The 26,774-nt window shown below is 33.2% G+C and overlaps 1 long non-coding RNA gene across 1 annotated transcript in view; it reads left to right on the top strand.

Moving 5' to 3' along the window:
* LOC120223601 overlaps positions 1 to 26,774 on the top strand; it is a 226,343-nt gene that overhangs the window by 45,043 nt on the left and 154,526 nt on the right. The window contains exon 3 of the long non-coding RNA XR_005526342.1: positions 25,503 to 25,641. This is a non-coding gene — a long non-coding RNA (uncharacterized LOC120223601). The remainder of the gene's footprint in view (positions 1 to 25,502; positions 25,642 to 26,774) is intronic.

Genomic DNA, 26,774 nt, shown 5'->3' with positions numbered 1-26,774 from the left:
TTTCAGACTAATGCTCTTTGGAATAATTTTGTTATGCTTTACTTGAAAATTCTAATTATAAAATTGAAATGTCTAATGTTACAGTGAATAAGTTAAAAATTAAAAATCAATTACTTTGAAAAGTTAAATATAGAGAATGAACAGTATAGAAATTATTTTTGCACCGAGACAAGAGGGAAACTGATTCCATGATACTCCACAGGATCTGACCAAATTATTTCAGTTTGTTTCATTGCTTAAGGTGAAATATTCTGTCTTTTTTTCAAGAGTTCAATTTAGAATTTAGTCAGAAAGCATAAGAAAGTATTATTTAAATGTAATGCAATTTATTTAGTTTCTTTTCTGAAGATAAATTAACTTTTCTTAATGTCAGATTTCCAAGATGTTAGCAAAACTACTATAAAAAGGAGTCAAGGAGAGTTATATCCTTAGTTAACCTAGAAATAAATTCTTCCCTTAGAAATACGTATCTGTAACTATGTGTTCAGTACTTGTACAAAATGTGCCAAGAAAGGAAGTAATAAAGAATTATGAAATCAAAATCTACTTTAATAAGTGAAATGTAAACACTAATTTGGCATTTTGAAATGAACTTACAGTTTTAAAAGGATGAAAATTGGATAGGTCAAAAGATTGCACTTGCCGTTTTTAGTAAATAGAAAAACTAATATTGTCCGTTTTCTAGGAAGACAATGGATGCATAATATAATTTTAGTGTTCTAAATTTAGTGTTTTACAATAATCAATGGATGATTAAGTTGTATAGTTTCAAAATTATCAAATTTCGTAATACTTAAAATCAGAAAATTATGGAAGCTATATTTTTATCATTTCAGTCATTTTTTTAAAAAAATTTTTTAATGTTTTATTTATTTCTAGGAGAGAGAGAGACAGCGTGAGCAGGGGAGGGTCAGAGAGAGAGGGAGTGACAGACTCTGAAACAGGCTCCAGGCTCCGAGCTGGCAGTCAGCACAGAGCCCGACGCGGGGCTCGAACCCACGAACCGAGAGATCATGACCCAAGCGAAAGTCGGACGCTTAACCGACTAAGCCACCCAGGCGCCCCTTTTTCAGTCATTTTTTAATATTGGAGGTTAATTAAATTTGCTGTTCCAAATCATTAAGTATAATATCAATAATATTCTTGGAAATCTATGTCTTTTGGTTCTCTGAAGCATAATTTTGGAAGCCTAGAGCATGGAAAAAAGACTATAACCTTTGTCAAAAGCAGAGAGCATATAAATTTGTCACTGGCATCTATATAATTGTACTTCAGAACTTTACCAAAAGAGGGCAAACCAAGTCTGTAGACTATTGAAATCAGTCTTTACTGAATTATTGTCACCTCACCAAAGAAATACATGTTTATTCATATTTAGTACATAATACTTCAGATTACCACAATGACAATAGTGAGGAATAAAATGGATCATGAATCTTCTCTGATGTTTATGTTAGATCTATATGAAATATAAAAAGTGACAAATTAAAGAATATCAGCTTTTCCATCCAGATACATAAAGTGAAGTTCCAAATAGATTTTGAGAATGAGAATCAAGGTAATAACTTTTAAATAGAATAGTGACTAGGAATTTAAGATTGAGGATGGTATTTTTGGAAAAAAAAAGAACAGTATTTAGTTTACCAAATCATGAAGAATTCCTATTCATTAAGAACAAATTCTGAATTGAAAGGAGAATATTTATAAAAATAGTCTTATTTAGATAGAATTAATATAATATGCAATGTATCTATTTAAAGTGTGCAATTCAGTGGTTCTTAGTACACTCACAGATATGTGCAAACATTACCCAAAATTTTAGAATATTGTCAATACCTCCAAAAGAAATCTATTACTCATTACCTATTTTGCCTCTGAATCCTCAGGACCCTAAAGCAGCAGCTTAAAGCATCCACTAATCTACTTTCTATCTCTGTACATTTCCCACTTATGAACTTTCATGTGAGTGAAATCATATAGTATGCCATCTTCTGTGATTAACTTCTTTCACTTAGCATACTCATTTTAAGGTTTATGATTCATATATCATCATTTATGAGTACTTTCTACCTTTATTTTTGAGGTAATGTACAATTGTAAGAATAGACCACATTTTGTTTGTCCATTGCTATGTTGATGGACATTTGAGTTGTTTCTAGGTTTGGGCTATTATAAATGCAGTGGTAAGCATCAATGTACAGATTTTTGTTTTGACATATGTGTTGATTTCTCGTTTATTCATTTCAGAAACTTCCAGACTGTATTCCAGCTTGGCGGCACTACTTTACTTTCCCACTGGCAATGTATGAGGGTTGTAATATCTCTACATACTCACTGACAGTTTTGTTATTGCAACTGTCTGATTTTAGCCAGTTTAGTGTGTATTAAGTGGTGTCTTATGGCCTTGATTTGCATTTCCTTGATGATTAATGACATTGAGCATATTTTCATTTGTTTATTACACATTTGTGTATCTTCCTTGGAGAAATTTCTATTCACAAGCTTTGTTCACTTTTTAATTGGGTTAGTTATCTTTTTTTATCTTTTGAGTTGTAAATGCTCCTTATATATCCTAGATACAAGTCCTTTGTCAGATATATGATGTGCAAGTATTTTCTCCCATTTTGTGAGTTGACTTTTCACTTCCTGAAAATTTTTCACAAAAAAATTATAATTTTGATGAACTAATTAATTTGTTTTTTAATTGTTGCTTATGCTTTTGGTGTCATATATAAGAATTCACTTCAAAATTATGGTTGTGAGGATTTATTTCATCTTTCCCTCTAAGAGTTTTAGACTTTTAGTTCTTACATTTTGGTTATTAATTTGTTTTGAGTTAATTTTTGTATATATATGGAAAAACATAAAGGTTCAGCTTTATTTTGGATGTGACCATCCCATTATCCCAGCGCCATTTGTTGAAAAAAAAATTCTATGTTCCATCGAATTGTCCTGGCAGTCTTTTTGAAAATCAGATAAATATATATATTTCTGTAGTCTCATTTCTATTTAGACATATCTATATGTCTATCTATAAAACATATCTATATGTCTATTCTTTTGACAGCGCTATAATGATTTGCAGTAAGTTTTATAGTGAAACTTGTAGTAAGTTGCTTTGTAGTTAGTTTTGAAATTGATAAGTGTGAAGCCTCCTTCTTGTTCTTTTTTGAGGATTGTTTTGGATACTCTGGGTCCCTTGCAATTCTATATGAATTTAGAAACAGCTTTCCAATTTCTACAAAGAAGGCAACTTTAAATGGTGTTGAATCTGTAGATCAGTTTGGCAAATATTGCCTTCTTAACAATTTTAAGTCTTCCAGTTCTTAAATGTGGGCTATTTTTCCATTTATTTAAATATTTTAAAAAATGTATTTCAGGGGCGCCTGGGTGGCTTAGTCGGTTAAGCGTCCGACTTTCGCTTGGGTCATGATCTCGCGGTTCGTGGGTTCGGGCCCCGCGTCGGGCTCTGTGCTGACTGCCAGCTCAGAGCCTGGAGCCTGTTTCAGTCTGTGACTCCCTCTCTCTCTGACCCTCCCCTGCTCGCGCTGTCTCTCTCTCTGTCTCTCTCCTAGAAATAAAAAAAAAAAAAAAAAAAAAAAAACATTAAAAAAAATGTATTTCAACAGTATTTGTGGTTTTTAGGGCATAAGTTTTGTACTTTTTTCCTAAGTATTTTACTCTTTTGATATTATTATGAGTTGAATTGTTTTCTTAATTTATTTTTTGATTTTGTAAGTGTATAGAAATGCAACTGATTTGTTATTGATCTTATATCTTGTAGTATTGCTGAACTAATTTATTAGTTCTAATATGTTTTGGTGGATTTCAAGGACTTTCCATATAAAGAATTATGTTATCTATGAAGAGAGATAGTTTTGCTTCTTTTCCAACCTGGTTGTCTTTTATTTATTTTTCTTTAGTAATTACCTAAGCAGTTGATTTCTGGTTAATGTTAAACGGAAGTGCCAAGGCCAGACATTCTTGTCTATCTCCTGATCTCAGCGGGAAACCATCTAGTCACTCACCATTAAGTATGATGTTAGCTGTGGGGGTTTTTTTTGGTAAATACTCTTCAATCAAGTTGAAAAACTTCCCTTCTATTCCTGGTTGGTGGAATGTATTTTTCTTGAAATGGTTGCAGATATTGTCAGATGCTTTTTCTGGATCACTTGGAATGACAGTGTGAGTTTTGTATTTTTTATCTGTTGATATAATGTATTACATTAATACATAAATCCCACTTGGTATAAAAATTTTCTTGGTGTAAAACACTTTTTAGGTATTTATGAAGTTGATTTGTTATTATTCTGTTGAATATTTTGAAGGAGTCAGTGTTTTTTTCCCTAAAAAAAATCCCTGATCATCTGAATAAGCAAAACTGTTAATTATCTCTCTCTTTGAGAATATGAAGATATTCTGTTCTCCCTGTCTACATTTTTCTGCATTTGTTTTCTTATAGAAAAATTAAGACCAGATTTATAGATTATTTCAAAATTTAAAGAACAAATCTTGTTCATGTTATATAAACTCTTCCAAAATGTAGTCAAAGAAGGATAATTTCTCAAATGACTTGTGAAATTATCAATACTCAAAAGCACATATCTGTCATATGTAGTCTCTCTAAAATCAGATCTAAACTCACTGATGCATAAAGGGCTAACAAAACCCAAAGAAGATAGTATAGTGAATACTGAATCATATTAAAAGTGAGCCCGTAGAGTATATTTTAGATAGGAAAATGTGGTTGAGTCTCATCTTTGGCCTCTGAGGGGAGCTCAGACACCTTTCCAACCTCATCCGGTCTGCAAGCACCAGGAACAGGAGTGCAAAAAAGGGACAAATCAAAATCAAACACAGGGTCCTATTTTTTGATGATGGTACCAGGACAAAAACCAACCAAAACAAAAACACTTGGGATACTTTTGAAAATACAGCTTCTCAAGCCATGCCTTTGGAAATACCAATTCAGTAAGTCTGGCAAAGGAACAGGTTATGTGCATTTTTAATACACAACTTAGGAAATCTTAATGAAGATTCACTGTGTTAGATAGATAAGTTTGTTAATCAGATGGAGACAGATAAAGGTGGAGAAAGATCAAATCCCTAAAAGGTGTCCTTTTCTTTCTTTTTCTCTCTTTCTCCCGCAGTGTGGTAGAACTTATTAATGAACAGAAAAAAATGGTGGGAGTATTATATAGGAAATAAATGGTACTACCTAGATTTGCATTGAGCAACATCCAAATGAAGCTTTCACAGACCCAATTTCATAAAAAGGAAGAGAAAAAAAAAAAAGAGAGAGTTACTAAAAAAGATTCAAATGTTCTGATTTGAGAAATCAAGAGTCCTTAATGGCATAGGGAACATTAAGGTCAGTAGGCTAGAAACCTTCAGAGTTTGGTCCAGGGGGAAAAAAAAAATTAAAAAATCAAAATGAGACTTGGAGTTAGAAAAGACGAAATCAGAAATTCTGGGAACAGTGAACTCAGCTTAAAGACAGATTTTTATCTTTCAGTCAAAAGCTGCAAAAGACTGTGTTAGGTCTACATATGGTAGGGGAGAAAAAATACATCAAAGTTTTGAAAATTCAACTTGACCTGCTGGAAAAGAAAGAAGAACAGCAGAGAGAAATAAAAATAAAATATTCAGGGAAATAGGGTCAGGACCACCTACAGCAGAGAGAGTTGCCTGAAAGAAATGTTTCTGCTGTCATCTGTCTTCCAAGTTATTCAATGCCAGAATTAAACAAATTAGGATAAAAGACAAAGTTTAATGCTGGATAATATGGAAAATGATTATATAATTCTCAATTACTTCCCAGGCCCAAAGACTTAGTAAGTAAGGAAAATAGGACTTTTGCTTTGGGAATCTATTAAGAGATTCTCTACCAGGGATGTATGGGAACAGTTTCCCTGCCGGGTCCTCAGTAACTTTAGAACAAACGCAGTGGTGTACAGGATATTTGGGGTAGAGATGTACAGAGAAAAGTAGGAAATTGAGAAACTGGGAAATGAACAGGACATGAATCTTAGAGAGTTGTCTGTTATAAACGTAAATTAACATGCAAAAGTAGGAAACATAGACCCATTCCGTTAGATATCAGTGGTCTTTAAGCATAACTGATTGACAGTGCATCATAAAGCTCAGATGAAATAAACAAACAGTAACAAACAAACAAAACTAGTGATTAGTAAGTAAACCACTATAAATTTCTAAATTTTACAGGAGAGGAGTTTGGCAGGTCAGGGGAATTCCATTCAGATTCCCCTTCAAGGGAAGGTGCACTGTCTAGCCATGAGAAATATGGTACCTGGTAAGCCTCTGGCTGTTAGTGTATTCTGATTCATTTCAACATTCAAACCAAGGTCATATTCTTCTCAGAATGGCCTTTGGCTAATGTCTGAGCAAGATGGTAATGTTCAGGTTTAACCATTTCTGCCCAAATTGGGACTCCTCTACCTGAAGATATTTGTTCAAGTCCCAACATTATGATCTTATGACTCTTCTTGCCTCATGTTGCATTGTTCCTTTTTATTTCATAGGTATTACTCCCCAGTAAACCTATTTTCCCGTTAACTCCATCGCAGCATCTGCTTCCTAGGTAAGCCAACCCAGGACAAGGGATATCAGAGGAAACTAAAGGTTTATTGTTATTCTTTCAATGAAAAGTTTTTGTTTATTTGTTTTGGTTTGTTTGCATACTTACTATACTCTACCATGCCAGAAAATAAGAAATGCTGTACTAGTTAAATAAAGTAGGTAAAATTTATTGAAGATGAGTCTTAGTTTTCAGGTTGTTGACCCTGAACTATACCATTTTTAAATACTCTTTATTAGTGTCTGATATTTTTAATTTATTTTTATCATTAGTCTACCTCAGTAAAAGGTAAAATTGCTGTCGCCATGGGTGCTATCTTTTAACACTGTGGTATCTTCAGTGCCTCAAATAGTAACTATTATATAATAGGCATACAAGATGTGTTTTGGAATGAATAAATGGTTTGCTTAATTAGCAGCTTAAACAAGATTTCTGTCTATTACTACACTATAGCAACAAATTTCAAAATTTGCTGCAATAAAGCGCTAATAAAATAGTAAGGAAGTTATAATGCAATATATAATTCAGTAGTATAAATTACATTTGAAGGCCCAAACTTATAATCAGATATTTGCACTTATAATTGGAATCACTATGGCTATGAAAGCTACATATGAAAACCTGTTTTAGTATGTATATTGTCAAATGTTAATGTTGTTGATATGATATTTTGGAAGAGTGAAATAATTTTAGAAACATTTCAAATAAAACAAGTTCTCTCTATTAAGGCAACATCACTCATAAAATTCTGCTATATTAAAATAGCTTGTGTTTACATATCTTAAACAGAGTTAAGTCCTGTGCTCATATAATTTTAAACATATTTATATATTAAAAATATTTTTGTAAATTACCTACCCTATGCAAGTGTTAATTATTTAAAATCAACTTAAAGGAGAAATAAATTTCGTAAAATAAAACACATCCATATTTTAACTGTTTTAACTTTACTAAATGTGGGCAAATATATATATTTATGTAGCTACTCCTATAATCAAGATATATCACATTTTCTTCACCCTAAAGAATTCTTTTGTGCACCTTCCCTATCAGAGGCTCCAGGCAATAATTGGTCTATTTTCTGTCATGAGAGATTAGATTTGCATTGTCTAGAAATTCATGTAAGTCAAATATAAACATAGTAAAAAGTAAAATAAAGCTCTTAGGGGATATCAAAAAAATTCATGGAATACAGGAGAATCCTTCATCTATGAATCATAATGAGCATTGCAGGATATAATATAAGGAATTAAGATTCAGTACTGAAAACATAAACCACTCTAAGTCTTATTAACAGCAAGAAATTGAATACAGTAGATTAATAATTTACACAATTTTTGGAAGGTTTGAAGGAAGGAGTTCTAGCCTGGACCTATTGAAATGTTTCCTAGAAAAATCCCTGATTTCCCACACAGGGTTCTGTGAGTGATAGCAGAGCCACAGCATGGCTCCAACAAAGCCTGGAGTATGGATGCCCAGAGCTGTTATCCAGGAATCAGAGCGTCATATAAAGAAATCAGAGCTGCTTTCCTAATTTTTTGACAGAGAGCTGGTTAACATAGTGTCTGGTTTAGAAACATGACAACTTTCTTTAAGCAGCAGCAAATGGCAGCTACAGGAAGGTGGCATTCATCTTATTTCCAACTTCCAAAACTGTACCAACTATTTCATTACAGTAACCTGAGTAAAAATATCCAAACTTATCTGCAAAGAAAGCTGTAACTATAATCCTTACAATTTCTGCTGTATTGAAAGTGGGAGAGGTAACGTGAGTGAGAATCGAAAGGGATGTTACTTGATAATAGACAATATGCAGTAAACCTAACATCCCTAGCCCCTCCCATTAAATGCTGGTTAGAGTAGGTGTTAACTGTGGAAGCCAAGAATCCCTGCAAATACCCTCCAGTGAGTGATACTACCACTGTTGAATGCCACCAGTTTCCACTATAATCTGCTACAGGATTCATATGAGATTTACCTGAATTTACTTTGTATTCTACACATAAGGCAGGTGATATACTTTGCCTTCTTGCTACTCTGAGATAGCAAAACTGGGACACAAGAAAGTCTTGGAATTGGGAGAAATGAAATTTCCAGCGTGCTAAAGAAAGTAAATCATATTATGACTCATGTTTCAGCTGGTGAAAAAGAAATTGGGACCACAAATAGGAATCTCAGTGGTTCCTGGCTCAAAATGAGTAAAATAAGGATAACCTTGGGGAGAAAAAAAATAATTGTGCTTATTTTAAGAACTTTACATTCTCCTAAGAAAAATGAAAGGAAAAAACAGTATTCAGTCAGCTAAGATTTCATTGGCAGAATAAAGGGAAATCTTGACTGTCCAAAAAGGTTCATGCTGTTATGTCAAAGCCTGTTGTCTTATTTAGCCTTTGAATGTTAACTGAAACTTGAAAATTTTAGCTGCTGTACATTAAGGAAATGACGCTTTATTTTCATTCCTTCTTATGATAACATTCGCAACAGCTGATGTTGGTTGAGTTGCCAGAATCCCATGGAGAGGAACTGTCACATGAGAAACTGATGCAGATGGAAAAAGTGAAAGTGAGTGAGGAGACAGCCTACCCCACTCACATTGCCAAAAGTAGTTGCCAGAAGACACACTACATTTTTCTTTTCTTTCTTTCTTTCTTTCTTTCTTTCTTTCTTTCTTTCTTTCTTTCTTTCTTTCTTTCTTTCTTTCTTTCTTTCTTTTTCTTTCTTAGTAAAGGTGAATTAACAGTGTTTTAGCAGTATATATGCAGAAGAAAGAGTTTTAAAATCAACTGGCTTTGAAGTTTGGAAATTTAGTTAAGTCGTGTGTTTTATCATAGTAGTAACATAAGGTCTTTTTCTTTCATATCTGACGACCACCCCCAAGTGGCTCTTTGGCTAGCACTGTAATTTCAGATTTATTTGATTTTATGTGATTCACTGTAATAATTTGCTTATAAATTTCCAAACATGGGGATTTCTGGGTGGCTCAGTCCATTGAGCATCCAACTTTTGCTCAGGTCATGATCTCATGGTTCATGGGTTCAAGCCCCACATGTAAGCTCCATGCTTATAGCTTGGAGCCTGGAGCCTGCTTCAGATTCTGTCTCCCTCTCTCTCTCTCTGCCTCTCCCCATTTGTGCTCACTCTCTCTCTCAAAAATAAACATTTAAAATAAAAGGTAAAAAATAAAATCCCTGATATGTTTAATATTTAGTATTTACATTATTTATTTTAGGAATTTGTATTGACACGTCTTCAAATTTAAAGGAAGGGCTATTGTGAGGATATCATCTAACCCTGTCCATTGTAGAAAAATATGTAGAACAAAAAAAAAAAAAAAAAGGATTAAATGCCTTGCCAAAGGAAATAGAGCTTAGTAGTGACAGAATCAAGACTAGAGTTTAAGTCCATTATTCTCCATATGTGTTATAAAGTACATTTCATCCATATGTCAAAATATCATGACTCAGAATCTTTGTGCTTATGACACTAGCGTATTAACTCTGAAAGATTTTTCCTGTAGGGATAGACTTATTAGTTTTTTTCCCAGAATTTTTTATTTTCTGCATTTTATTTTATCTTATTTATTTTTTATCCTTTTTTACTGAAAGATAATTGACATTCAATGTTACATTAATTCCAAGCATAAAACAAGTGATTCAACATGTCTATATGTTATATTATGCTCAAAAGTGTGGCCACCATCTGTCACCATATATATACTTTTAATTTCTCTTTGATGTTTATTGGGTTCTTGAAACACAAAGAGAGACAGAGTGTGAGCGGAACAGGGGCAGAGAGAGGGAGACACAGAACCTGAAGCAGGCTCCAGGCTTTGAGCTGTTACCACAAAGCTGCACATGGGGCTTGAACTCACGAACTGAGAGATCATGAACTAAGCCAAAGTCTGCCACTTAAGTGACTGAGCCACCCAGGTGCCCCTCCATCAATCACCATATAACACTATTTCAATACATTGACTATTTCTTTGTGCCCTACCTTTTATCCTCATGACTTAATCCTTCCATAGTTGGATTTATGACTTTTTGATCAGCATATATAAAAAGTAACTTTATATATATTTATATATTAATTTTTACAAACATGAAATCATATATTGAAAATAATTTTTTCTGAAATCATATCCCTTTATATAAAAGATGATAATATAATGATTTTTCAATTTTTAAAAATCAAAATTTACATATTTTAATGAAAGAGAACTTAGTTGAAGTAATATAAACTAACTCTGGCTAAGTAAACAGAAAATGGCTTTCCTAAGGGATATTGGATGGCACATAGCATCTTGTCAAGAGGACTGAAGGAATCAGAATTGGAGGCTACACAGCCACTAAAAGTCATCCAAAATTACAACTTTTGAAAACAATGCAAAAGCCTTTGCTGCTGCATTAATCGGTCAAGTCTATTATTTGCAATCATTGATTTTAATTCTCAGTTCTATCCCAGATACACTGCAACTGATAGGAGTCAAGGTGGTATACCTGAAACTTCCCTGCAAAGGAAGGTGAGAAAGTGTGAACATGACCTGTATTTTGAAATATGGATTTATGCAATAAGGAATTTCTGAAACTTTGAAAGTAGGTCTCGCTCTACTATGGAAATGGTAGTTGAAGCAGAGATAGTAGTTGATCTTTTACTAGTGGTAGGATGGAGAAGTCATGTGGGTATTGGTGTACTGACAAAGGCTGACTTGTACAAAAAGTTTTAGAGGGGGGGAGGGAAGTAAGTCCTAGAAAGGGAACAAAATGCACAATGGGCTCTTACTAAGAGCAGTTGAAATCCTGTCACTCAGACCTCATGAAAAGTTCAGAAATGGAGTGGAGGCTTCTGAAGAATAGAATATCTTAGAGGTTAAAAACAAAACCCAAAAACCTACATATTTTTGGTATAACTAAGTTATAATGTTAGTGAATATAAAAAGTCAGAAGAAAGTGAACAGTGTGTGAGAGATTCAACAATCTGTTGACCTGCGTGATAATAATAGAAATGACAGAGAAAAATAGGACATTAGATAAAAATGTAATTTTTGTGATCCTTCTTCCATTGTTAGAGAGGTATCCAGAAGAGATAGGAAAGGGAAAGCCAAAGAGGTAGCTAAAGTGCAAAAGCCCCTGCTACTCCCATCTAGTCATAGAAAAAGAAACCATACAAAAAAAGTCTAACGATCATTTGTTCCAGTGGATAGCCATTCTGATATATATTTTATTTTTGAGAGAGAGACAGTGAGCAGGGGAGAGACTGGGCAGGGTGGGGAGGGGGGAATAGAGGATCTAATGTGGTCTCTGCCTTGACAGTAGTGAATCCGATTAAGGGTTTGAATCATGAACCGCAAATTATGACCTGAGCCCAAGTCAAATGCTTAACTGGCTGAGCCACTCAGGCACTCTGCCATTCTGATATTGATTCCTAAGAAAATGGAGCCTACATTTGAATTTGACCTTGAAATTGAACTTTGAGGAGGACAGGACAGGAGTGAATAGGAAAGGAGAAATAGATGTGTTAACCTGATATATGTACATATAAGATGCTCATAAACTAAGGTATTTAATGAGGAGCTCTCAGGAAGAGTGAAAGTTCCATTGCTTGTCCTTACTGAGTTACTGCTCAATGCACATTTTAAATAATTATGCTCATGGAAGCATGTTATATTTTTTATGTTTTTATATTTATATATAGTTTATATTAAGTAACTAATATATATTAAAATATACAGTATATATATTTTATATTTATATATAGTTTTTATATTTTAAGATACCTGGAAGTAAACACTAAATATATTTTTATGTCTAATAAAATTACAATACTTGATCAAAACAAAGCAAATACCTATCAAAACATGAGATTTGTCAACATGTCATTAACACTAAAAAAAATCTTATTCAGTTACAGAATGGATATTTTTAATGCAGTTAAAACTGGTTGGCTAAATAATTTTGGAAGCATATATGAGTGAAACTGGGTAGAAATTTTAATCAATGAAGGCACATTTCTGGAGACAATTAAATGTGAGAGAAATCTGAAAGTTGAAAACAGATAAATGTAAAAAAAAATCATATTTGGAAATAAAACATAGTTTTCAAAGGAGAAAAAAACAAAAATAGAAAAGAAAATATACATTGATATCATTTTAGACTTTATACTTGAGGTAGAAATTAAGAAAATGCCATTAAATACATTAGAAGCTTGTTTTCTCTAATTTTCCCAGTGGTCTTGTATAGTTGGTCACCCAGGAGAAGTGAAAACCGTACAGATCGTTCCTTACTCTAAAAGTAAGGAACTAAAATAATCTAATTTAAAAGTCACTTCAATAATCTAATCTAAGGTTCCCCTCAGTACTCATAATAAAGGTATTCAGTGAGCTTTCAAGTCTGTGATAGCTAAAATTATGTAGGATGAAAAAACAAGGAGGCCACATCGTTGTAGACAACACAGTGACATCATTCACAAAGGAAGAAATGGGAGGTCAAAAGTACACCAAGAAAATGGATTTTAATGGGATTAGACAATTCAGGTAAGAAAAGAGTGTTTATATTTAGTCAAAACACTATTGGAGTGCAAAATAAACAATACAGATGATGCCTTTTATGTTTTCATTTGAGAAACTTGATAAAAATGAAATAGCACTGAGAACAATCAAGAGAAGACATCAAATAAGAAATGATCTGAAGCAAATCTTTGAAGATGAAAATGGATGGTTCTTATATTAATTAATATTAATGAAGGAAAAGCCAAAATATTGGAAAAATGAATATGGAGGATATAGTCAGTTCACAGGCAATAATATGAACTAAATGTGAAAATATTTATCAACTTAAAATGTATCAAGTTTGTGCAAATTAAACCAATATTAAAATGTAACTACTTGAGAGGCAAGATATCTGTTGAAAGAAATATAACTAATTAGAGCCTTTTGGGAGGGTAATTTGTCAGCATTATGATAATATAAGGAGCACATACATACTCTTAAACACAGAAATTCTGATAATTACTCCTTTTTTCTATTATATTCATCTACTAGTTATTGATGTTTTATCCAGAAAGTATTATTTCCTTAAGATTTATATATCAAAGGATGAAAACTAAGGGATCTTTTTGTGTATACCAGGTGCCCCTGTATCAATCCTACTTGATTAAAAAACCACTATTCCACTGGTAAAAAACCACCTTTTATAAAGGGCAATATGTTCTCAGTTCTTACTACTTTCAGTTTAATATGGTACTGTTTTCACTGTCTTTGGGTTACTTACCTAGTGTCATCTTTATAAACTTTTACACAAGAGTTTTCAAAATAATTAACTACAAAAATAAAGTCAGTGCCATACAAATGTCTGATAGGCTTAAATTTTTAAAATTAAACAAAAATGAATTTGAATATTGAAATTTAAAATAATGAATGATTAGCATATAAATAAATGTTTAAAGTCAAAATGTTATGTGAGATGGTTAGTTAGAACATAAATCTTAACCAACATTTGACCTAATAAAATTAAAAAATATTAAATTATGTTTAAAAATTAAGTAGTTGTAAACCAGCATTCTGAGTTTAGGGTTGGATAGATAATTTCTTGGGGTTGCCCAAAAATATATAGTAATTTCTTGATGTTGCCTATGTGTTATGAGAAATTTGAGGAAAACTGAAATCAGAGATTTCATATTATTTAGCAGAAATGTTCTTGGATGTGCCTTTGTTGCTTTCTGCAGATTTAAGACAACAGTTGTATTTGGTTAACTAATTTAAACTGAGGTGAGTTTATTGACGGCATGTCCAAAACTTAAAATTAAAAAATTCATTTTTGAATGTCAAATGATCTTTTCTCTCTCCACCTTGAGATTTATGTCTCTATTCTTCCTCTATATTTCATGTCTACTGGTTCTTTCAACCCCCTTGGAGTGGAACCAGACACTGCAGACTACAGTGTGAATATGCCTGCTCTATTCCTGTTTGATTTTCTTCCCTTTATGTGTCAGTTTCTTTGCAGGCTGCCTACGTGTCAAATCATTTTTATTCTTCAAAACTTTATACATAATTTTTAAATAAGCTGTGCAGATCTCAGGGTACTTGATGAATTTTTCACAAGCTAATCACACTTACATAGCATAAACACCGTGGCTTATGTGTTTAACATTGTAAGGACAAACATAGATTTATTCAACTGCAACCAATTAGATGCAAAATACTCAAATTATAGGTTAAGGAAAGCTGTGCTTCCCTTTGAATTAGTAAAATAAGTAGATTTAAGAAGCTAGCTCAACAAAATGCACCTAGCATTTGTAAGCATTGAAATGGGGGGTGTATTTAGCTAAAAAAGCAAAAAGCAAATCAATACATATTATGTAGCAGATTATTACACTAAGACATAAAAATCTTAGTTCTCATGTTATCTGACAGTTAGATAGTCATGATTCTTTTTCACCCAGGAGGAAATGCATGTCTTATCCTTATTTAAGTCTCTTCTTATTAAAAGGAACCTATTCTATATAGTCAGAGACATTTTATGAAACCTGGAACTTTCACATGGGGAAAAACATGTCTTTTAGCTCTGTTCCTCATGTAATCAGAGGCATAAAATAATTGTCAAGAAATGCAATACCTGTTGTGTCATGGAGCTTAAATCTTTCACACCAAAGTCTCTATAAGTTGTAATGAAAATATACTAATCTATTGGAAGAAATCCATTTTTAAGAGTGTACTCAGCAGATTATTAATAATGTTACTCTTGAGAAACTATATAGAGGATGACAAGGCCATCCTAGTATTAAATAAAAAAATCTACAAGGTGGACCAAAAAATCCATCTTAACTAAGCCTAGTAAAGGTCAGGTAAAAGAGAACTTAAGTAAACTGTGCACTTTTATAAGCTGTTGTTAAGGTCACCTCAAGTTAATATTGTTTTTCATCCTAGAGAGGTAGTAGTACAAAGGGCAGACATGTTCAGGAAAGTTAAAGAAAAATATTTTTATCAAGAGCCAGGAAATACTTTATTTTTATTCTTAGATATATTTACCATTGAGAATCCATGACTATTTTCCAAGAAATCTTAGGTTACTAAAATTATACCCAAACAACAAGCATAACGAGTAACAGATTTGCAAATTCACTCCTCTAAAACTATGAGAGATTTGTAACCCCAAACCAGTACACATGAGGAAGCACTGTCAGGTCTACTGAAGAGCAAACTGAGGCTATAATAAGATGCCAAGAGAAGATACATACAGCTGCAGTTCTGGAAACTAATGTGCACAAGGTCATTATCTAAAGTGGTGACACTTAATGAAGGACAAAACCAAAAGTCAGCAGCATCCTGTTTGCAATGATGGGAGTGGCATCTGAAGCTCGTGGCGAGAGTTATTCTGAATTCCATAAAAGCAAAGAAGAACTGGTCTTTAACAGAAGAGCATATAGAAAGCTTTCCAGGAGTCGCCATTCAGAAAGGAAGGATGGTAAATGGCACTGAATTATGAGCAGACCCCAAACTGCTGATCTCTGTCATTTAAATAAATATTAAAACAACTGCCTATTTCTTTTTTGTGTTTTTATTTCTGAGAGAGAGAGACAGTGTGAGCAGGGGAGGGTCGGAGAGAGAGGGAGATACAGAATCTGAAGCAGCCTCCAGGCTCTGAGCTGTGTGTCAGCACAGAGCCCAACGCGGGGCTCGAACCCAGGAACCCTGGGATCACGACCTGAGTTGAAGTTGGACACTTAACCGACTGAGCCACCCAGGCACCCCAACAATGGCCTATTTCTACAAATTCCACTTTCCCTTAACTACACGCCCACACACAAACACACACCAGAAATATATGAAACGTCATAGACAATTGGTAGAATTTTTTTTTTGCTTGAGAGGTTGCTCCCTCCATTCCTGAAAATAATAATCATGTATATTTCTCCTTTTTAATCTGTGTTTCCTCCCCATACGATCTTATACAGTCGTATAGTTTTTAACACCATCTATATTTAGATGATCCCAATTTGTATTTCTAGACCTTATCTTTCTCTGGGACTAGATTTTTATATCCAAATTCTTGATTGACCCTTAGAAGTCTGAAATGTATTTCATATTTAACTTATCTAAAACCAAGCTCTTGATTCTTCCACTGTAAAACCTTGTTCTCTCCATGCTTTCTCATACCAGTAAATAGCAACTCCTTTTTTCTGTTAACCTAGAATGAAAACTTTGGAGCCATCCTTAACTTCTCTCTTTTCCTCACCTTCCTTTTATCAGAAAAACCTAGAAGCTCTACCTTATTTGAGTATCTAGAATTCAGTCTATTCTCACCACTTACATCATAACCATCTCAGCCCAGGTAACCTTCATAACTCACACGAAATTTTGTAATGTTAATGTTTACATAGTTCCTATTTTGCTTCTCAAAGTGTTTTCCTCCACTGATCCTGAAAAGCTTTTGAAAATACAAATATAAATTAAATCATGCCATTCCTATTACAACTCTCCAATGGTTTTCCTTCTAAGTAATAATAAAATGTAAAGTTCTTACATTGAATTGAGTCCCTATACAATCTTTCTCATTGTTAACATTATGCCTTCATCTTCTAACATACTCCTATTTGATAATATTAACTGCAGTTGAAGTTCTTTCCTTAACTATTCTCAAACTGTTAGGTATGTTCCATTTATGCATTTTTTCATGTAATTTTTCTCTTTTCCTATAATACCTTTCTCACAGATAAGCACAGGGACTTACATTCTTCTGAAAATAACCATGAGTGCTCTCCAAATAAGTTACAAGGTAGTTTTTTTTCTAAAAACGTTTTCTAAAATATCAACAAAAGCCTTTATTCTCTAGTTCTTACTATGCTTTGTTTTCTTTTATAGAAATAACACCATCTCACATATACTATCGTTGCTTATGTTTTACTGCCTTTTACTCCCACTAAAGTATAAAGTCTGAAAGTATATTTTCTTTTTTGTTTTATGGATTTATGTATCTCTAGTTTTTACAATAATATATAGTTAAGTGTCTCCCACTCTCTCTCCCTCTCTCTCAATCTGACTCTCCATATATAGGTAAATATGTTATATGTGTTACTTGACTGGATTAAGTTAACTTATTACCGTATTAATTAAATAGTAATAAGAAATTTTTAAAAAGAAGCAAACTTAAATTCAAGAAAATTACAAAGGAGAATAGAAAGTAATGGAAAATAGTAACCAAGCTGATGATACTTGTGAAATCCTCCAGAAAGAGGAGGTTATAGAAGAGATTAAAATTGTAATTGTATGCATGCACATCAAAAGAAAGAATTCAGAAATCGTCACTGAAGTACATGTGTTGAGACCAAAGACAATCATGAAACACAAATTTCAGAGCTGAGAAAAGAAAATGGATATATAATAAGGGGCATGATGCCTGGGAGACAGAAAACCAATATGGCGAGTCCTACAATTGCACTATCTTACTGCCCTGAGAGAGTTTTCAGGCCATGGAACAAGGGGAAGCTAGGTAGAGTCCAGTGGGAATTGAGGAGATGGAGCTGAATCTGGAGAAAGGGAAAAGGACAGAGGACCCAGGACATAGTATCGGGAGGAAGAGAACTGCAGATAGAGAAATGCAGATGATCTTACTTGGTATTTGTACTCTTTGGTTTCCTATGAGGAAGACGTCTCAGAATGAGAAGAGAATTACTGTAAGGGATTAGAGGAAGCAGACAGTAATTAATCACAGATACACAGATATACTGTCTACAAGAATAAAAGATGTATGTGTGTACACAAAATATTCTGTGTGAGTATATAGACAATATATTGATGTGTGTAGGTCTATGTATATGTATATGATGCAGGTTTCATGTGTACATTTGACAAAACTTTAGAAAAATTGAACAGGTTTAATTCATGCAATCAATTATACCTTGATAAAGCCGTTTTAAAAATCTAGAGCTGCAATTTTAATACCAAAGGAAATGTGTTAAAAGAAGATCGTATGTAATTCCAAATGTAGTATCCAATCATTAATATGTATGCACAAATATATAATCAAAATTATAAGGCATAAGCTACAGGTAATTAACAGAGCAATGTAAATCAAAAGACTAATTTGTTTCTTATCTAGTGATAACTTACACCAAAATATATAAAAATACAGAATAACTAAATTGCATAAGTCATAAAATAAATATAAGTTTTGTTTATCAAACTCTATATTCTAAAATTAAAAACCATTCTCAAAATTGAGTATATATTCAGCCATAAAGAATATTTTCAAAAAATTCCCAAAACTTAAATTGTATAGGAGATGTTCTTAATTTTAGTTAAATGTGGAAATTACTAATAGAAGTATAAAAGAAATAGTGCCATATCAGATGTTAAAAAATTGCTTAACAAATATTGTCTTGGGGGGCTTGAGGGGCTCATTTGGTTAAACATCTGATTCCTGGTTTTGACCTAGGTCATGATCTCATGGTTCGTGGGACAGAGCCAACGTCAGGCCCTGTGCTGACAGTGTGGGCCTGCCTGGGATTCTCTCTTTCTCTCTCTCTCTGCCCCACCCTTAGCACACTCTCTTTCTTTCTTCCTGTTTCTCAAAATAAACTTTAAATAAAACTTTAAAACTTTAAATAAACTTTAAAAATTGTTGTTTTAAGAAGATTCTTAGATAAGAAATCTAAATACTATTTGATTTAAAAGCAGTAAAAAAAAAGTCTTCATTATAAAACCTATGGGATACTATTAAGACAAAGCTCAATGTAAAATAAATACTATTAAACATTATAGTATTAAAAAACAATATATATTATTTAAAAAAACAGTACTATAATAAGTGAAACATCCACCTTAAATTAGTAATTCAGGTAGAAAAGAAACCTAATTGGGAAAAACCAATTAATGAAATAAAGTAGAATATGGTGGAGCATATAAATCTAAGAGCTATTACTTTGAAAAACAGAGAAAATTCATCAAGACAGTCTTAACTGAATGAAGAGAAATAGACACAAAATAGAAATGGCAGTATAAAACATCCACAAGAAAATTAAAATGGAAAGAATCATGAGAATACTTTTCAAATTGTTAATGAGTAAACTTAAATAGTAGTAAGGCGTAACTAATTATTGGATCTTATAAATTGCATACATAGAACAATAGAAGAGGACAATAGAGAATTACCATAAAATTTATAGAACTACTCTTTATCTCTCAAGGAGCAATGTGCTATTTTCCCACATTCATGCAGGAGAGATCTGTCAAGCTTGTAAAGAATTAATAATGTAAAAGAAAATCAGTTTCTCCAAGGACAGAGGAAAAAAGGAGATAAGATCCTAAAGATCCTAAATAATTTTTATGGTACAGTCATAAGGTTAATATCTTAAAGATCAACTGTAGTGAGATTGTCATCACTTTCTACATTCTTTTCTGGGATACCTCTGCCTCCTGAAACGACTTGCTAAAATTTGAAGAACTTTAGAATTATTTTTTTGTTCTATAAAATTCTATTGCTTTTGACAAATGTATAATGTTGTGTATCCACCATTACAGTATCATGTGGAATAGTTTCATAGCCCTAAAAAAATCCCTTGTGCCTCACCTGTTCAACCCTCCCATACCTGTCAGCCATTGATCGTTTTCACCATGTTCATGGTTTTCCCTTTCGTACAATTTTATATAAATGGTATCATACAGTATGTAGCCTTTTTAGACTTGCTTCAGACAGCATTTCACATTAAAGGTTCATCAGTATCTTTTCAGTGCTTGGTAGACCATTTCTTTTTACTGCTGAATTATATTCCTTTGTTTGGATGTACCCCAGTTTATTAATATATTCATCTACTAAAGGAGGCATTGGATGCTTTTTTTTTTTTTTTTTTTTTTTTTTTTTTTTTTTTTTTTTTTTTTTTTTTTTTTTTTTTTTTTCATCATGTGCAGGACTTTGTGTAGAAACAAATTTTCAGATCAGCTGAGTGTTACCTGAGAATGTAGTTGATGTGTAGCATGGGGTAACTATGTTTAGCTTTTTAAGAAACGTTTAGCTTTTTAAGAAACTGCTGAACTGTTTTCCAGTGTGGCAGTATCATTTTGTACTCCCTCTAGCAATGAATTAGAATTTCTTTTGTCTGCATCCTCACCATCATTTGGAATTACCAGCTTTTCTAGGGTGTTTGTTTGTTTGTTTGTTTGTTTTTAAAACAATTCAGATAGTTCTGTGGTGCTATCTTGTTTTGATTTACACTTCCATTATGACAAATGATGCTACGAATCTTTTAATATGCTTTTTATTCTGTATATTATTATTTGATAGAGTGTCTCTTCAGATCTTTTGCTTACTTTCCAAATTTTTTTAATGGTGAGCTTCAAGAGATATTTGTATGTTTTGGATTAAAGTATTTTATCAGATATGTGTTTTATAAATACTTTCTTGTTGTTTGTGGCTCTCTTCCCTTTTCATTCCCTTACTAGTATCTGTAGGCAGAGCAGACGATTTTAATTTTAGTAAGTCCAACTTCTCAATGTTTTCTTTCATTGATTATGCTCTTGGTATTGTATTTAAAAAGTCATCACCAAATCCAGGGTCATCCAGCTTTTCTCCTTTTTTTTGTTTTCTAGAAGTTTTATAGTTTTGAGTTTTACAGTTAGGTCTGTCATCCTTTTTGAGGTTACTGTCATAATGTTGTGAAGTCTGTGTCTAGATATAAATATAGATATGGATATATTTTCCATCTACAAGTCTAATTGTTCCAGCATTATTTGTTGAAAAGAATATCTTTGTCCTGGTGAATTTTCTTAGCTCCTGTTTCAAAGATAGTTGATGATATTTAGGTCTATTTCTGGGCACTCTATTTCATTCTGTTGGTCTTTGTGTTTATTCTTTTACCAATACGTTACTCTCTTATTTATTGTAGCTTTATAATAAGTCTTGAACCCAGATAATATTCTAAACTTGTTCTTCTTTAGTACTGTATTGGGTATTATAGGTCTTTTGCCTCTCTATATAAACTCTAACATTATTTTGTCAATAATTCTCCTGTCTAGTAATGGCTTTATATAGTTTCAGTATTAGGAAAAGATTGACCTTGTGAAAAGAATTATGAGGTGTTCCTATGTTTCTTTTTCCTGATAAAGATTATGAAAAGTTGATATTTCTCCTTTATACTTTCTTCCTTTCATTCTTTCCTGATACTTTCTCTTTTGGAAGGCTTTTATTCAGTGTTGTTAACATAGATGGGTCTAATGAGATTATCTATTTCACCTTGTTTGACTTTTGTAAGTTTGCATCTTTCAGGTAATTTGTATATTTCATCTAAGTCACCAAATTTGTGGTAATAAAATTAGTCATGGTACCTCTTTGTCTTAGTCAATTTGAGATGCTATAGCAAGGTACTATAGACTGGGTGACTTAAGCAGTTCTGGAAGCTGGAAAGAACAAAGTGGAAGTGCTGGCAGATATTGGTGTCTGAAGAGGACCCTCTTTGGATTGCTGACAAATACCTTCTTGCTGTATCCTCATGTGATCAAGAAAGGGAAGAGCAAGATCTCTTGTCTCTTCTTATAGGCTAATGAACCCTATCGTGAAAACTCCATCCTCATGATCTCATCTAAACTTAACTAACTCTCAAAGGCCCCATCTTGTAACATTATTACATGGGGGATCCACGCTTCAATGTATGAATTTTTCTGGAGGGACCCTTGCACTCAATAATACCCTTTATTAGGCTTTTAATGTCCAGAAGATTATACATAGGTATTTTATGTCTTTTTTTTCTTTTTTCTTTGATTATCCTGGCTAGAGATTTACTCTTTCAGTGAATAATCTTCTTTTCTTTAAATTTTTTCTGTTATTTTCTTGGTTTCAAGTTAATTGATTTCTGCTCTAAATTTTAAAATTTAATTTTTTTTCTGTTTGCTTTAAGCAAGATTAAATCCTGCTTCCCTAGTTTTCTGAGATAGCTTAGATTATTTGAGTGTTCTCTTCTAAAATATGCATTTAGCACTATAATGTGTCTTCTAATCTGTTTTTACTGCATATCACAAATATAAATGTTTTATTTTCATATATTTCAAAACATTGTTTTCACTCTCCTGAGACCTTTTTTTAAGTTAGACCTTTGTATATTTCACACTGACTTTTGTTTTTAAATGTTTATTTATTAATTTTGAGAGAGAGGGAGTGAGCAGGCAAGGGGCAGAGAGAGAGGGAGAGAGAATCCTAAGCAGGCTCCATGCTGTTAACACAGAGCCTGACTTGGGGCTGGAACCCACAAACTGTGAGATTATGACCTGAGCCAAAATCAAGATTTGGACACACCATCCAGGCACCCATATTTCACACTGTTTTAATGTCCAAACATTTAGGGCTTTTCTTACCCCTATTGATAATTATTTTAATTCCTTTATGGTCTGAAAATATATTTTATGTGATTTGAATTGCATTTTATGTCCCAGAATTATATTCTATCTTGGTAAATTTTCTATTGAAACTTAAGAAGCCTATGTATTTAGATTTTTTAAATGTCAATATTCTATATTCTATAAATGTCAACTGGGTCAAATAGATTAAAATTCTGTTCAATGTCAGTTATATTGTTGCTTATTTCTATCCACTTGATGGACAAATTAGTTACCAAAAGAATGAATTTGGAGTCTTCAACTATAATAGTGGACTTATGTATTTCTCCTTTGAGTTCTGTCAGTCTTTGCCTCATGTATTTTGGACCATCTGTTGTTATCTGTATATGTGTTAAGGATTAGTATGCTTTCTAGGAGTATTTGCCCCTTTATCACTACACAATGCCTGTTTTCATGACTGATAATTTCCTTATTCTGAAGTCTGTTGTCTTTCTCCTTCTATTAGCATAGTATTTCTTTCTCTATACCTTTAATCTATCTGTGTCTGTATGTTTAAAATGTGTTTCCTTTAGAGAACATATAGCAATGTTTATTTTTATCAACTATTACAATATATTTTTATTGGTATATTTAGACTTTCACACTTACAGTGATTGCTAATATAAATAAATATCTAGTATGCTGTAATTTTTTTCTGTTCATTGCATTTATTGTTTTTGTTTTCATTTTCACTTGTTGCCATCTGTTTTTTTTCTTTCATAGTTTATTGTCAAGTTGGTTTCCATATAACACCCAGTGATCATCCCCACAAGTGCCCTCCTCCATGCCTATAACCCCCCCCCTTCCCCTCTCCTCCCACCCACATCAGCCCTCAGTTTGTTCTCAGTATTTAAGAGTCTCTCATGGTTTGCCTCCCTCCCTCTCCCCAACTATTTTTCCCCTTCTCCTCCCCCATGGTCCTCTGTTAAGTTTCTCCTAATCCACCTGTAAGTGAAAACATATGGTATCTGTCTTTCTCTGTCTGACTTATTTTGCTCAGCATAACACCCTCCAGTTCCATCCACATTGATACACATGGCCAGATTTCATTCCTTCTCATTGCCATGTAGTATTCCATTGTATAGATAAACCACATCTTCTTGATCCATTCGTCCGTTGATGGACACTTAGGCTCTTCCCATGATTTGGCTATTGTTGAGAGTGCTGCTATGAACATTGGAGTACATGTGCCCCTCTGCATGAGCACTCCTGTATCCCTTGGGTAAATTCCTAGCAGTGCTATTGCTGGGCCATAGGGGAGTTCTATTGTTAATTTCCTGAGGAACCTCCACACTCTTTTCCAGAGGGGCTGCACCAGTTTACATTCCCACCAACAGTGTAGGAGGGTGCCCGTTTCTCCACATCCTTGCCAGCATCTGGAATCTCCTGATTTGTTCATTTTAGCCACTCTGACTGGCATGAGGTGGTATCTCAGTGTGGTTTTGATTTGTATTTCCCTGATGGTGAGAGATGCTGAGCATCATTTCATGTGTCTGTTGGCCATCTGGTTGTCCTCTTTGGTGAGTGTCTGTTCATGTCTTCTGCCCATTTCGTCACTGGATTATTTGTTTTTCAGGTGTGGAGTTTGATGAGTTCCTTATAGATTTTGGATACCAGCCCTTTATCTGATATGTCATTTGCAACTATCCTTTCCTATTCCATCAATTGCCTATTAGTTTTATTGACTGTTTCCTTTGCTGTGAAGAAGATTTTTATCTTTATGAGATAGGCCATCATTTATTCAGACATTCCGTCTGCTTGGTGCCTTCTTTTCTTTCAGTAGTTATAATTAGGCATATGTTGGTTACACATGATGAAACTGTTCCATGGTTTTGAGATTGGGTTTTTTTTTTCATTTTTTTTCCTTTTATATTTCTGTTTGCATGTTTACTGATATATCTTCAAGCATGGTTATTCTTTCCTTGATCATGTCCAGTCTATTGATAAACCCATCAAAAACATTCTTCAATTCTATAATAGTATTTTGATTTGTTGTGGGTTATATCTTTTGGCTATTTCTTCGAACTTCTGTATCTCCAGCAATATTACCCAATCTCATGCATTTTGTCTTCTTTTTCTGTTGAAACCAGTAACATATATTTTTTACAGTCATTCTGTATTTCCTGTATGATCATTGTGATTATCTGTGCCATATCTGAGTCTGATTTTGATGTTTTGTCCCTCCCAATTGTGTTTTCTCCAGCCATTTAACATGTCTTATGCTTTTTAATTGAAATTCAGATATTACATATTAGGTTATAGATATTGAGGCAAAAAACATTTAGTGTGAAGTTTTATGCTAGTATAACTAGTATTTGGACTGTCCTTAATGTTACAGATATTAGTGCCATGGACTTCAAATTCCTCTAGTATCTTTGTTTTTGTCTCCCCTGCTGTCTTTGGATTTCCTTAAGAACTACTCCTTAAATGTAGCCTATATTTTACAGCAATTTCAGCTGTAATCTGCACTTAATACTCTGGCATCTTGTGTGATGGAGTGAGAGGGAAAGTGTCCTATAATTTTATTATTAAATCTTAATCTTTCAGTGGGCCTGTTTTCCTGGTCTGTGACCCTCAGAAGTGTTTCTTACGATTTTTTGTTATGGAAGACAAGAAGAGAGAGACGTGGAGCTGAGAAAAAAGAGAGAGACGTGGAGCTGGGAAAAAGCCCTTCCTCCTTTGTGGGGTAAGACTCTGGTTATCTTTTTCCCTGATGAGTGGCTCTGTGTTATTCGGAGTGAAACTATATTTCAGAATGGTTATTTTTTCCTCTCAACATGCCAGAACATGATGGAGATTTTCTAGGATTTTCACTGTGAGAACCTGATGAGGTTCTGGGATATAAAACCCACTTAAGAGTGGGGCCTCCAACGCCTGGCTTTTAGGAGTTTCTTAGCCTCACGTTAATTCACATTCAGCCATCAGCAATTTGTCAAAATTACCATTTAACAGTTTCTACCAGTTAATGGTTCCACTGTCTTCTGTTCCAGACCACTGAACCTTAGCTATGGTTCTTTGTATTTGCTGGTCCCTACAGATTTTAGGGTATTGGTTTTCTCTGTAAGGTCAGTTCTCTAATAGTTGAAGAGGAAACATTGATTTCCATGTTGCTAGCTTTTTTCTTGTTTTAAGGATGGGATTTACAACTTCTAAGAACCTTTAATGTCAGAGCTAAAACTGGAAGTCAATTTTTCATAAATAAAATATATTAAATGATAGCAATCATTTTAAATGTTTTTGTGTAATCCTTTCACTGCTTTGCATTATTCATACCTTACAACAAAACTTTAAGTCAGATAGTGGTATTTTTTCTTTCCTGCCATCCTGGGCTTCTAGTTTATTATTGCTTTCATAAAAATAAAATAAAGCTTTCCATTTTAAAAATTCCCAAAGTATCTTTTAAAATGTTTCATTAAATTTTAGTTTTGTTGAATTGTGAAAATACCACTATCTGTATTATTTTCTGCTTTATAGGATTAAATGGTGCTTTCTTCTGATCTAATGTATGATTCATTTATGAATATTCTATCTGTCCATATAAAAAGGTATGTTTTCTAACATTAAGACACATATAGTTACACATACATTTACCTTATTGATTATGTTGAGATCTCCTACCTCTTGTTTAATGCTTTTTCAGTTGACTTATAGTGGCCACACAATTAATGCCACACAATTAAATCTCCCATAATAAGTGTGTTTCTGTCTTATATCCCTTTAATGTAAACTATATGGAAGCAAATTGTTGTTTTTATCATTATAGTAAATTTATGGTTGCTGCATTTAATGTTTTTTCTCTGAGTTATAGTTTGTCTAATA

The sequence above is a fragment of the Hyaena hyaena genome, unplaced genomic scaffold (assembly GCF_003009895.1).
Source record: "Hyaena hyaena isolate Hyena2069 unplaced genomic scaffold, ASM300989v1 scaffold_1020, whole genome shotgun sequence".
Taxonomy (NCBI): domain Eukaryota; kingdom Metazoa; phylum Chordata; class Mammalia; order Carnivora; family Hyaenidae; genus Hyaena; species Hyaena hyaena.
Note: the sequence above shows the minus strand (reverse complement) of the source record. Positions and strands in the feature narration are given on the sequence as shown.